We start from the raw sequence: 14,178 nt of genomic DNA on the forward strand, positions 1-14,178 counted from the left end.
TGTTCGTCAAAACGCTGGCATCCTGGTTTTGAACAATTTCAAACCAGAGAACACTGATGAAAAGTTGAGACAATTTGATAACTTTGGTATGTCCGTGGATAAGGTTACAAACAGTAACAAGCAATTTAAAATATTTATTCATGCATGCTACAAGATGGCAATCTTTATGGAAGAGTAATTCATATTAACATACAATCATTTATTACCCAGAAAAAATACTGTTTTAGTGACTGATCCTTTATAAGAGTCGTGGAGAGTTTGAATACAAGTGGAATGAGCCGGATTTGTGATGGTAATGGTGGCTAAGATGTAATGAAGGACGGTGCCAGAGATTGATGGTGGAGCTACGGAGCGCACACAGTGTCTGGCAGAGATGAAGCACGAGCGAACAATACACTGAGTGCGCCCTCATGGAGTGTATACACACTGTCCCATGAAAGATTCACTGTGCCTGGACACTGGACATAAAGCTCGGGGGAAGGTAGCAGAACCACTTAATGCAGACGACAGACGCACAACGGTCGCCAAGTGTCTCTGGTTGTCAAGAACAGATCGTGTGTTCTGAGCTCCTCCCGTTACACATTCCAGAGATTGACGATGTGTCCTCGGCGTCGTCTGATGAAGCTGGCCCGCGGTAGATTAACAGAAGAGACAGTTCGTATTTGATCGCTGGTATTTTATTCTGAGTCAGCAAACTGAGGCAAAGACAGGACGAGGTAGTCCAGGGACTAAATCTTGAAAAAAATTATGTGCGGCGGTGAGATACGAACCAGCAACCCATCATCGCCAGTCTTTTGACGAGAGCTTTTCAGGTTTACCCATCCTAGTGACAAGAAAAACACGTCTAGCCACGCAACCAGACAGACAGACAGACAGACAGAAGAACAAAGGAAGACAAAGACCTCCTCCGTAATCGATATCAACAAGGAGGATGCACAGAGATCGGACACTCGAGACCTTCCGTACCTTACCACTGGTTTTTTCCCTCCTCTGAATTGTATCTACTCCCATCCTTTTTTACGATGTTTGATTTTTTGTTAAGGAGTGGGTTGAGGATGGGCATGCTTGCCAAAGGACTGTATCAAAAGAATGGTCAAGCGTGAACAAAGTGATCGTCATCGCTTCTGTCATCGCTGTCCTCGCTGCCACCGACCTCTCGTCCCGGCCTTCTCCCTGACTGGAGGGTTGTTGTCGCGGTGGCGAGAGGTGGTCTGAGGGCCTTGCGTTCACTTCACTTCTCTAGGGGAGCATTCTTCTTTGATGCGCAGACATCCAAAGCTGGGTGCTTTTTTAATAGTCGTTACACTGACCTCCCTGTGTGTCCCGGTCTATTTTTCGCTCCCTGGAGTTCGGTAAGACAAGCCGCCACTTTGATGCTTCTGTTCCCCCCAGGCTTCTTCTTCTCCTCCTACCATGCTTCCCCACCCCGTCTATCATCTCTACCAAACCATTCCCCTTCCACCTCCTTTGGTGTAAAGTACAACAAGCATGGAGGAAATTGCTCTTCTCAAGGGTGAGTCGCTCGCTGTTGGCATCCCACCGACCTGAAGAACCGGTCCTTTCAGTTGGACTGCTCTCCAAAGAATATTCTGTCTCTTATCACACTGTCTTGTAGATTATTTGCTTTGTGATGAGCTCTTTACTCAGTTCTGTTGCTGTTATGTGTGCTTTATTGACGATCAACACTGTTGTTTGCTCCCTCTATGCTTTCTAACTCTGACAATCAGAAACTGAATAGCGGAAACCGAATGGAGGATATTATTTTTACGCGGTCGTCGATATTGTCAGGTGCCGTTTCGAGCCTTTTATCTCCCTTCCATTGCATTCTCTTTGTGAAAAATCTGAATTTCCTCTCGCGTTCCAGACAAAACACAGGTTAAAACCAATGCCAAGCTTTCTTTCGGTTCACCTGGGGTCCAGGGTGAAGACGGAAGGAAAGAGCAACGCCATCCCGTCAGCCCTGACCCAAAGAACAGCAACACCACACAAGGGAGACAGCATCCGTGCCCCAAGAGTGGTCTGCGCCTGATACAATGGCGGACACTAACAGTCCTTCGTGCAGCTGATACCAACACTGGCAGCTGAGAGTCTCAGCCGTTCCACGAGAAAGAAGTGCAAATAATTTGTAGTTTTGTGGTTAATTTGCGATGGTGTAAGAATTTCTGCCTTGTGCTCGGGAGCGTAGGTCGCCCGGTAAGGGAGACGATGACAGGAGACACAGGAAACGGGTAAAGAAGAGACACAGACAGGCAGATGGTCAGTTCAGAAAGAAAATGGAGATGAAACAGTCCTAACGAAAAATCCACAGGGGCGTCAAGACATCGACTTTCCTGTTTACTCTCTGTAATTCTGTACACTTCCCTCCCCTTCTGTTTCCACCGCCATCTCACGATATCTGATCAGAAAAATGAAAGATGGAAAAAGGTTAATGAAGACTTTTTCGTGTCATCATCAGATCGATGGCGAAACAAATCCAGCGGCGTCTGGACAGCAAGTGATTCTCCGTATGTAATCGATCTAGGATTAAAGTTAGCCCCGAACTCTAGACCATAATATTCAGACCGTCTCACAGAGGACGTGTCAAATGTTGCTCCAGACGTTCTGATGACCAATTATGACAGTAGTATATTTTTCAAACGAGACCTTATTGAGGTTTCCGGATTAGGAAGGATACAATAAAAATGTGAAACATCTTTGTGAATCCTTTTCAGGATATTGTCTGCTAATGTTAATATTACATAATACATCAGATATTACATATCTCAAATAATGCATTACATATAAAAATAGATAGAAAGAAAAACCAAGAAAGAAAGGGAGTTCCGGGAGCCAGCTGTGTCAGAACCTTCACTCAAAGACTCCTCTCAACTTTTCTCTTTTAAGACAATATTAATAATCTCTCTCCGTTAATTTCTATCCTCTGTAAAATCCTCGTGGTCAAAGCGAGAAAAGAAAGTATTTACTTTATATGTGTACTCCTTGTTCTCTGTTTTCTTATCCAATTTACCACCTTGTTTACCCTGGTGACTACTCATTAGTTTGATCCCTTCCCACATTTTCCTCCTAGTTTGCTTTTGAAGAAAATGCTTTGTCAGAAGAGGTTATTGAGGAGGAGGACTAAGGACAGAATGGTTTGTCAGGAGAAGTAGCTTCTGAATGCAAACGACGGCGACACCAGCAGCGCAGCTACTGCACGCGCCCGCCCGCGGCTACCTGGGATGTCGTGGTCAGTAATCAGGATGTCTTGAAGGTCTGTGTAAATACCCGCTAAAAATACACCAGGACGTGGACATTGATAAGTGCCCAGGGTACCACAGGACACAGACGGGGTCGATGTTCTGTTGTGTGTGTGTGTTTGGGGGCAGGGGGAGGTAGAAATCGAGAAAAAGAGAGGGGATACAATCCTGTGTGTGTGAACCATGCATTTCACTCACCACAAAATACACCAGCACATCATTTACTTTGGTTCTTGTTTCCATATTACAAACCTTCTTTCCATCCCAGCAGAAAGCTGTCTCGAGGTATGCAGCAGCACGTGCGCAAGTCGATATGTCAGATCACAGACAAGCAAAGAAACAGATTTATGTCTTCATCTCATCTTAGCTCCAGCCTCCTGTGACATCCATAACAAACTCGTAAACGCCAAATACATTTTTATTATCGAACTATTACTTTTTGTAAGCTCAGGAGGTGATGGCATTTTGTGACAAACTCTGTTATTCTTCAATGGCTAAAGCACAGACTTGCACAGACCGCGCATTCAGCGCAAAGGTCTATGGCCGCCATGGCGAATCCTGACTTCCGGTACATTGATAAACGATACAAAAACATTCAGGTACTGGTTACATAAACACACAATCTAAGCTCTTTTTGCTGTAGTGTAAACTCCCCTTGCCGAGAAAATCTTCAGTCCAGAGATCATAGAAGTCTGTGCTCACTTCTCATCCTCAACAGAAGCTTAGATGTGCCGAGCGAGAAAGGGAGCAAACCAAGATTTTAATTTTGTATTTAAATGTTTTCTTTTTCCACCTACCGCAATAATCGCATGGACATCTGTAGTACGCCTGTGGATATTTATATGATCACTGAAAAGGAAATTACTTCCTTGCTAAACTATTTCTTTAGAAGATTATTCCAGCGACTACCTCCGGGCGCAAGGGAAGCAACAGAAAAAAGTTGACCGGAAGTGTATAGCTACTGAGCACACAAAAGTAAGGACGACTGGACTCCAGGCATTGCATCATCAAAAATAAATATATTTGAGAGTTTTAATCTTTCGTTTTCTTTTCATCTTACAAGGGTTTTAAACGCCAATGTTAAAATTAGCAGAAGTGTTATTATTTACTAATATATGATTGTGTTTCCTGGTTACAGACGTCCCACCGACACTCAGCAACTGTGGCGAAATATCACAGAATAAACAAAAAAATACTCATTATTTCTTTGTAAGAGATGCATTTGAAGATGCATCGGTCAAACTGCTCAACAGGGGGTTCTTTGCAAAACAAGATAACACGTGCACCATATGCCTACCACGTGACCTGCATTTACTACATATAAATATATATGAGCCTGTCTCTATCTCAGCCAAAATCTTTCGATTGGAGCCGTAAACATTCATTCAGGTTGCTACATTTTATTTTCATTTTATTCTGTTCAGACAATTACTTGTAATAATAATAATAATTTTTTGTGCTGCTGATATATAATTGGATGAGTCGTTAATTTAATCAAGTGTTGAAAAATTGTGTAGTGTACATCTGTCTTGGATCTCTCCTAATCAAAGTTTTTTTTAATCGACTTGAGTTGTCAGCAATTGTCCCAATAGAAGCGGCTAACTAGCAAACATGGAAAGTCTAGTGGAGTGAATGCTGCTGAAAAAAACCCAAATGGAGTTGAAATCTTTGGGTGGTGTGGGGGAATCCAATCACAACAAATTTAAAAAAACAGCTATAGAAACTCATTTCATTGCATTTTCAACACTCTCAGAAACCGACAGCTGTGACTACCTTTCTCATTATCAGATTGATTTCTGATTCGCTGGAATAAAGGTCCATCTTTTGGGGTAATGATGCCAGTAATCGGGAGGCACTGATACTAGAGGTAGGGAGGCACAGCATCCATGGCCTGTGAAGCACCGCTCACTTCAGTCTTCAGCATCATGCAAGTGGCCTGTCATGGGGCCCCAGTCAGTGTATGATTGTCTTGCTTGCTGTTCACTAAAAGTGTCTGCAATGTTTCTTCCTTATGAGAAAGGGAAAGGGGAATGTATGCAGTTTTCTTGTGTGTGTGTGTGAATGCAGGAGGGAAGTGATGACTCCATGACTCAGTGGTTTCTTTGCGCTGCATAACATTGTCCTCTCATATAATAATAATAATAATAATAATAATAATAATAATAGAATTTATAACGCCTGTCATCACGCCAGTAAGAACTGGTTGTTGTATTCAGGCTCCAACAAAAGTCCCTCCTCCTCCTCATCATCATCATTTAAATTTCCAATTCATTTGAGAACACCCAAGATTTGAGTTTTGTCTCGATGGGTTTCTCCCAGATGTGTTCTTTGGTCTAATTCAATGCAGTACGAGCAGTAATTCCCATCTTGAGAGATATTTCACAGTGATATATGCATTAACTCTTTCTCATTTTGCTTTCCATTTTGGTCTCCGGAATGGACATTTCTAGAATAAAAAATAGAAGAACTAAACAGAGAGTAAAGTCCAATTTTTCTTCTGGACGCCATGTGTAAGGTAAGCAGGAGGAAAGTGCTGCGTGTCCATGTCCCATCGGGTGGTGTCAAAGGCCACGGCTCACCCTGTCGTTTGTCTCAATCTGGGAGGACAGGGGCGTTGCGACTGGGCCGTTCCTGTCGTCTGCAACCCCCGCTGGGTGGAGGAAGTTAAGTCACCTGATATTTCTGAATACCATGCAGTTGTAGGCGTTTGGAGAAAGTAAAGTTTTTTTTTTTCTTTGACATGCGCATTTCCAGGCACTTGAAAGTCAACTTAGAATTTCCTGTTGGCTTCCCACCAAAAGCCAATAATCTGTTTTTGTCAATACTTTGATGTAAGCGGATATTAGAAAGTTCTACTTTAGTTTCTAGTTCTTCTTCTTGTTTGCATAAAGTGGCCATGTTTTTCACCATTGTCCTTTCAGACTATAAACCTCTTATTTTTTAACCCGCTGTCCTCACGTGTCAGGCTGTGTGCTCATCCGTATATTTTCTGTTCTGTTTTCTTGTCCTTTTCTCATTTCTTTCTCTACCACCTTAACTTTTTTGGTATTTCTTTTCTTCCTTTAATTTAATATTTACACTTCTTGATTTCTCTTCTTCCCTTTATTCATTCTTTTTCTCGAGAAATTAGTTAAATCTTCGGCTTTAAAAAGATGGTGATTACATTTTTTAAAATGTTTGAAACAAGTATTGTGAACCTGAGGGTGATGTCATTACTGGAATCAAATTAAATCATCCAAAAATAATTCAACTCTCTTGTACACCTTTAAAGACCAGAAGATTGGAAGCCTGCTTTTATTTATTTATTTTTTTTTGCAGTCATTAACTGCTTCAGCTTGCGAAGCAGACTTTTTTGAATATTCTTGAAGAAAGCATTGACTTCAACATCCGAGTACAGGGTCCCCCCTACCCTTGCACTTGAGTTCGTTTACTACGGGTCCAGATTTAGAATTTTTATAACACTTGTTTTCAAATAGTTCATTAGCCGAGACCAGTGCTGGTGGGCTGTTACTATAGCTGCGGGACCGAGTGTAAATTATTTCAAGTGTGGGCAGACCGGTCTCCGCCCACCCGAAAGAAAAGTTTGCAGTTCTGAACTGCAGCCTCTCGGGTGACTTTTGAAGTAGCACGTGGCGATTCCTTTTAATCTGCCAACTTCATAGAGGTTGTTTGTTCGCTCGATTTACAGAGGTTGTAAACAGTCAAACTGCAGTCTGGACCTCACAAAATCTTTTGACGAACATCTTATATGTTGGTCACATGCTGCTGGGGGTCGTTGTGACCGAGAATTCTGCTTCATTCCCGTCACGAGGGCGTTGGCAATAGTTTTCCCAGGCACACAGCCTTGAATAAGCAGGTAGGACAGGTAGGACAGGTGTGCTTCAATATTTAGCTGGTGGAGTTAAAGGACAAAGCAAGTAAGAAGTTTGGCTTAAAGAATGAAAATCAATGTTCATAATCAGTTCCGCTAGAATATAATAAAATAAAATTATCTTTTACATGCAGCTCTGAGATGTTTCGAAAAAGTCATCATGGTGTGCTCTTAAGTGACATCATTAAGTCATCAGGCGCGAGAACAAGTAGTCCATACCCTACGTGTGAATCGTCCCGAGAAAAAACAGTCAAAGCAAACTGGAGAATACTGGCATGTAAAAAGATAAGATCACATACAGTAATACAAAGTCGCTACTGGGCCAAGGATTTCTCCGTGCGAAAAATACACAAATACCATTGCAAACGTGGAATCACTTGAGACCAGGTGTACCGGAAGTATAATTTTTACCTAACCTCTCCCACAAACGAAACAACTGCTGTTAGGAAGCAACCAAGACATGTGTGTTTTACATCCGTTTCCCCAAATTGTAAACTTTCCTGCTTCTCGCACAGTGCAAGATGTAAATCAAGTTGGCGCTGGCCAGTCGACAAACAGTTAACAGTATTGCAGCATCGTTTGACACCTTTTGTTATCAAATAGCTTCATCGCTAAACGGCTGACTATTTCAGCATCGCGAGACACTTTCTTATCAGTGGATTCGCCTACATTACGCGGTTTAGTCAGTTTGCGAGAGAGTATGCGAAAGAGTAGAGTATGCGAAAGAGTATGCGAAAGAGTATGCGAAAGAGTGCGCAAAGATGGCGAACTTCGTGACTCGTCCCAAAGCTATGTTTTACGCAGGGTTGTAAGTAAGGGATTCATTTGCATCCCAAAATCTTGACAGGATACAATTCAGGATCAATATTTATCACTAAGGCTGAACTTGCTTTTCCCTTTAACCTATACTGATCGAGAAAATTCTGCACACCTGCAGACGTGCACCAAACCAAGGAGACCAATGAGTACACTCTTATTACACTTGCGAGTTATATTAACAAAATAGTAAAAAAGGGGTAAAAACTTGCCAACGAGAAGTTCTCTCCACGTGACCTTTAACTTCAAAATCATTGGTTGAACGAGTCTCGTTGAGCTCATGTCTCTGTCCCTCTCTGTATCTTCTTGTCTCTGTTTCTAAGAAGAAAGTCATGCATTCATGACCATAGACAAATGGCAGTCACATATTTATGGGGCACTGTGATGGGAGGCTTTACTGAGTGCAATTTATGAATAATTTTTACATTTTCGTCGTAGGCTCACACACTTCCGCTCCTATAGCCCTGTGACCCAGTGGATTTCCTCCTTTGACCCAGCTATTAAATCAGCATCGGAACCCCTGAAAGGCCTGGGGACAAGAAGGACACGAGGGAGAGGGAGAAATAAGTGCAGTTTCTGACATCTTGCTTCTTACGACTGAAAGGTTACGGGGTACACTATATAGTTGTTTAATTTTGTTTTCAGTTTACCATATTTAGGTAAATCTTATTGAGCTTTAGGTAGCCAATGTGTTCAACGGTCAAGTTGATTTACTCTATGTTTCTACCTCTTCCCCTCTGCCTACTCTTTGTCATCTAAGCAAGTACACTTGTTTATACCTCCCTGAATAAACCGAGCATTCCCGACTGATTCTGACAGAATTCCGCCAATAAAACTCTTACCGCCATTGGCACCGAGCAGACGCCAGACGCTCGGGTGTTGCTGGTGCGTACACACACGCGTGCAATGCGGGTGGATGCATCATTGGCAGGTCCACCAGTGTGTGGTTCTGGCACAACAGCCCCCAGAACTCTCAACCCCCGGCGTGGGATAGTAGACACCGGGCCTCCTGCCGAGCAGAATTAAAAGACAAGCTCCCTGAGGCGATCTGTCAGCGCCAGCACTTAAGAACAAAGGAAATAATTAGCTTCAAAAGGATTTTGAAATTGTTTCTTAAGAGAACAGCTGCAGGTAGTTAAATCGCCATTTTATCCGATTCATCAGCCCGTCTCATTATTGGTGTTCGGTCACAGATGCAAGCTGATCCAGCACCTGAAGAGTTTTCATTGATGATGTTTCGATTTTGGACTCAGTGTATGTGTGTCTGCCTGCGCGCGTGCGTGGGTTGGAAATAGCTATTAGCATAATATGTATGTTTGTATCTATGTATGTGTGATATCAATGTGTAAGTTAGAATTGTATTTTTATTACTGTTATGATGATGATGAGGAGGAGGAAGATGAGGAGGAGGAGGCGGACTAACATCACCATGAACTAAAAAAGGTCAACACCAATGATTTTATGATACGTTTCTGTTTTCAAATCATCAGCCAATGAGACAGATGAAACCACAATTATTTCAATTAACGGCATCTGCGTGCAAGTGTGACGTCACGAGCTTAGCCTCTGTCTGCGCATGGCTCTGTTTGTATCTCGAGATCAAGGGGTTGTTGGCCCTGATTTGGGATATAGCATGTTGGGCTGTGTTTCTACCCAGTCATGAGAAAAATGCACCCGACTAGTACTTGGGTAATGGCCCGTCCGCAAACAGCTTCCTAATCTCTATTCCAGTCTTGCGACCTCGTCTCTTACAAAGTAAACGAAGCCTTAATGATATTTATTAATTCCACCAGCCTCGTGCGACAGGCTGCCGCCTGTGATATAGGGAGGGTGTAGGGGGAGCCAGGGTCACTACGGATGAAGTAGAGGCCAGCCTTAAGTCCAGCCTAAGCATTTTGTGGTCATAAATCGGACTTAGAGCCGTGAGCCGCGTTACATGCAAAATCCATAGCAGACGTCACACACGTCAATAGATCCTCAGCACACAACCGTCCATGTAACGGCAATAAGCTACAAACGTTACAGGTGACGTCACACTGTAACAAGAGCAGTGGAGTCAAGGTTTAGTTCAAAGGAGAAAAGTTGAACTACCTCTACTACAACCACAACTACCCAACGGGGACAAAATAATAGCCATACTTTGACCCTTAGTCCCACGTACAAGGTGATGGGGTGGACAAGAAAGACTAATAAATCCTCCCCCGTGTCATGTTGGTAAGTTTTTTTCAGCCAGGTGCGAGAGAGCCATCAGGTGTTTCTCTCTGGCTAGCCGTTTGGGAAGGTCCATCGGCCACAAACGTCGTTAACACCTCCGTTGGCCAACTGGGGATGCTTGGCTGGCTCTAACCACTTAAGGTCGTCTACCTCACATAGTTCATCTCTAAATCCCGGAACAATAACCCCTTCCCCTTACTTACTTGAGTGGTCTGTGGCTTGTGGGTGGGTTGAGAGTTCCAGACTAACTTTACTTGTGGGCGATTTTATGTCCAGCTTAAGGTTAGCAAATGACTCATGACCCATGCCTACAAGTCCAGTTGGGCGAACAAGTAAGGAAACTTAAGCGTTCACTGGATAGTAGGAGAAGAACGAAGATGCGATCATTCTGAATGAACAAAACTAGGAATCCAAAGACTGTTGGAGATCCTGAAAGCCAGAGCAGACGGCTCCGGGCAAATAACTCAGAGGGCGAAGTTGACTATGTAGTGTAATCTTTAAACAATCAGACAGCTTTATGTGCGGTTATTTCCCGAACAAGAGGGCAATTGCCTCGGTGTCTCAGTCATCCATTTCCTGAAAATGATGGTGACTCTTGCTCCTCTTTGTCCTAACTAATTACGGCTTCGCTTTTCTATTTGTTTGTATTTTTTGCTGCTTTATATATCATAAACATCTCATTTCGTGACACTTTTCGACTCCTATATTATTTAAAGCTGTATTTTACTATTTTACACCGAAAAAAAATATTAATTTTTACATCTTCAGAATGCACGTACAATCAGGGTTATAAAATCTGTTAATCGAAAATCAACAAACCTTTCTTTCTTCCCCTTCACGTGTCCATTACAAATGTAAACATTTACGAATGATTTAAACAATTTAATTTCGATTGATTAATAGGATTGTTCTGGTGAAGAAATAATTAAAAGCTAAAATGTCCACATGATCATTTGCGAGTCTGCACACAACATGTGGTTGTTAGCCACGAGGTTGGATGTTCCAACCTCGGACAACAAGTGCAGACCTCAATACACCACGTCCCGATGACGACCACCACTTTGCTCAGGTGTACTTTAGACAATCTGCACTGCGCATGCGCGCTCCATTTGCACGGCAGTTACGGTTTACGCAGTCGCCAACCATTAGCCAATGCACACAGACGGGTCTGCGATTCCAGACCAGCAAAACCCTGCATCTGTCTCGCCCTGCTGGTTTGTTGGTTCTGAGCTCAGGAATTTCTAGTAAATGATTAGGTACGTACGATAAGACATTCAAACTTGTGGCCGCGGGGCTGAGGGAGAAAAGCACTCAACAAACACCAGCATCCTCAATCAGTGCAGTCCGGGTATACCTCCAAGTGGCATGCTTATACATTTTCTTTGTGGTTCATTAGCACCACTTTCATTTTACTCGCTCGTTGGGCTTGTTTGTGTTCTAGACAAACCTTGTTGTTTGTTGTGTGTTCCCAGTGGAACCGAAAAGCGCTGGTCTAATTTTTGTTGCCAGAGTGTTTGATAATACATTCCAATGAAAGTTTACCTTTATAAAGGTCTTTATTAGTCTGGTCAAACTATGTATCTGTGTCTCTGGGAATGACAACACCTGGAATTCTATCTGCGAAGACTGTACCATCCTTCTTCTCTCCCTGAAAAGTTGAATCATTTTGTACACTTACGAAATGCTGAATTTAAATGCTTTGCATTTGATATAAAAGTCATCAAAGATGCTGTAAAAAGAAAACATCACTATAACTTAAATTCTTTATTCTCCATATCCATATTTGTATTCACTTTCTCATCCGCCATTTTCTGGATTTGCACTTTCTGCGATTCAGTTGACCCCAGAGAAAAAAAAATGTCGGTAATCATTCAAACTAATTTTTGGGTTTTAAGGAACGGTCTCTTTTATTGAAACACTGTTAACACTGTTTTTATTATGTTGTTTTCTTTCTAAAGACTCATTAAGCCTATACCAAGGTGCTCAACTGACTTTACACTTCTGTCAGCAAACACTATTAGAGATCAGAACAAGAATTCTATTTTTAGCTCGCAAAATTTCCGGCCCTCTTCGCCTCGTTTTAAGCTTTTTTGCTTTTGATTTTGTGAACTTCCCAAACATCATACATTTGAAAGTGTGAGAAAAAAGAGCACTGTTAGAGGCGCACACACATTCTGTGCCAATTGCCTCAATTTACTTCCGCGCCTACTGTGGACATTTGAAGAGCGGCGCCGTTTGAAGTCTCTTTAGCGGCTGTGGCAGCAGCAGGACATGGTTAATGGTTAATGCAGGACATGGTTAATGCAATATCGACTCCGTGGTCGGCCACGTAGCTGCGTTTTTCAGCGCCGAAGTTCGAACCCCGCCCTTTCAAAGAAGGTGCACCTTGATCTGAATGTTAATTCAGTTTCCGAACACAGTGAAAGACTTTTCATTTGGCTACAAACGTGGGCATACATGGCATGGCAACATTCGCTCTTTGGCATGTCCATGGCCGCATGAAAGAATGCAGGCAAAGCAAAAGAACCATACCCAACATAAATTAAAAAAACAAGGACAATAAGAAAAAAGTTAAACTAATTTGTAGAACCAATAGTTTGCATGAAAAATAGTCAATAAACTTTCTAAAAAATAAAAATAAATTACACACTATTGAGTGATTCGTAGATTTTTTTAAAATAGATATTTCACATTTCCTCACCAAATAAAAAGTTATCCTTTGGTCCCAACATCACCCCATCTCCTCTCGCACTCCGGATTGCTTTAATTCACAATACTGCACAAACTAGTGACAGACTCTGATGTCAATCTTCTTTATCTTAATTTTGTGAAAAATTTATTTATTTCTTTTTTCTCTAGACATCGAAATAATTCAGAACAAGTGTAGTATCAGGAATGTCTAGCCATAGTTCTAACAACAAACAAACAAAAAAATATGACAAAGTTGGCAAATTCAGCCAAGGTGTGGTCAGTCAATAACTTTCTTAAAACAATAGACGGAGGGAGATGGCGTCCGGAGGCCAAGTGCACGGCTTCCTCAGCTGGATGCTGAAGCCAAGCAGTCAGTTATTGTACTAATATTTGATGATAATCTCCACTGACTGCCTGGCGGTAGCTCGACTGTGCACCCGGCCCCTGAACTGAGTCATTTACCCGACAACATTCATCATACTAAAACTGGGTGCGCGAGTCGCGGGTTTGTTTAGTGTCCATCGTTTTCAATTACCCGCCCGATCACTCAAGTGATAATCGGAATTTGGCAAACACTCCTGTCATAATTTAAACTAAGTCGCTCTAACATTCTTTTTTAACTGTCGAGGAAACACGTAAAGGAAAAAAATTAAATCTGTCAACACAGAGAGAGAGAGGAAGGGAGAGCCATTGAAGCCTTTTATCCAACTTCTAGAACTCAGGAACTGGTTTTGCTTATGCAATTAAAAATCCTCACATAAGATAGATAAAAGATATTCAGGCACCGATGATAGATAATAAAACTACCTAGAAAGCAAGCGGGATTGATTGTTACCTGAAATATTGCATGGATGCCTTCCCATTTCGAGAGTGAACCCTGGAAACCAATTGATATTAAACTTCGAATGAATGTCAAAATACATTCAGATGTCCCTCCATGGAACAACATTTCATTTCTTCTCCTTCCTGTTTTGGAATTCGTACACCAGCATCACAAACCGTAAAAAATGTACAAATATTTATATCTTTAATCCCTTCTCATTCCATGGCTGCAATGAGCTCCTGAAAAGCAGGGTCAGAAGACAGGACCACTCTATCGTTTCTGAGAGATGGAACCTCAATTGCTGTGGACAGAAATGTTACAGCGCCTTATTTAGAGGATGAAGCCCAGCGAAATATATTCGTTTTGTTCTCTAAGAAAGAAACAGAGCCGGAAGTAACGCCAGGGGGAATAACTGTGACACACTTCAAGGGGTTCATTGCACAACATGTGTTTTTAAAACTTAAACCTGTTCTGAAGAAACAAATATAGAAACTGTCTTTTTTATTTAAAAAACTCGCTCCAACACC

This window comes from Pomacea canaliculata, linkage group LG2 (assembly GCF_003073045.1).
Source record: "Pomacea canaliculata isolate SZHN2017 linkage group LG2, ASM307304v1, whole genome shotgun sequence".
NCBI classification, from domain to species: domain Eukaryota; kingdom Metazoa; phylum Mollusca; class Gastropoda; order Architaenioglossa; family Ampullariidae; genus Pomacea; species Pomacea canaliculata.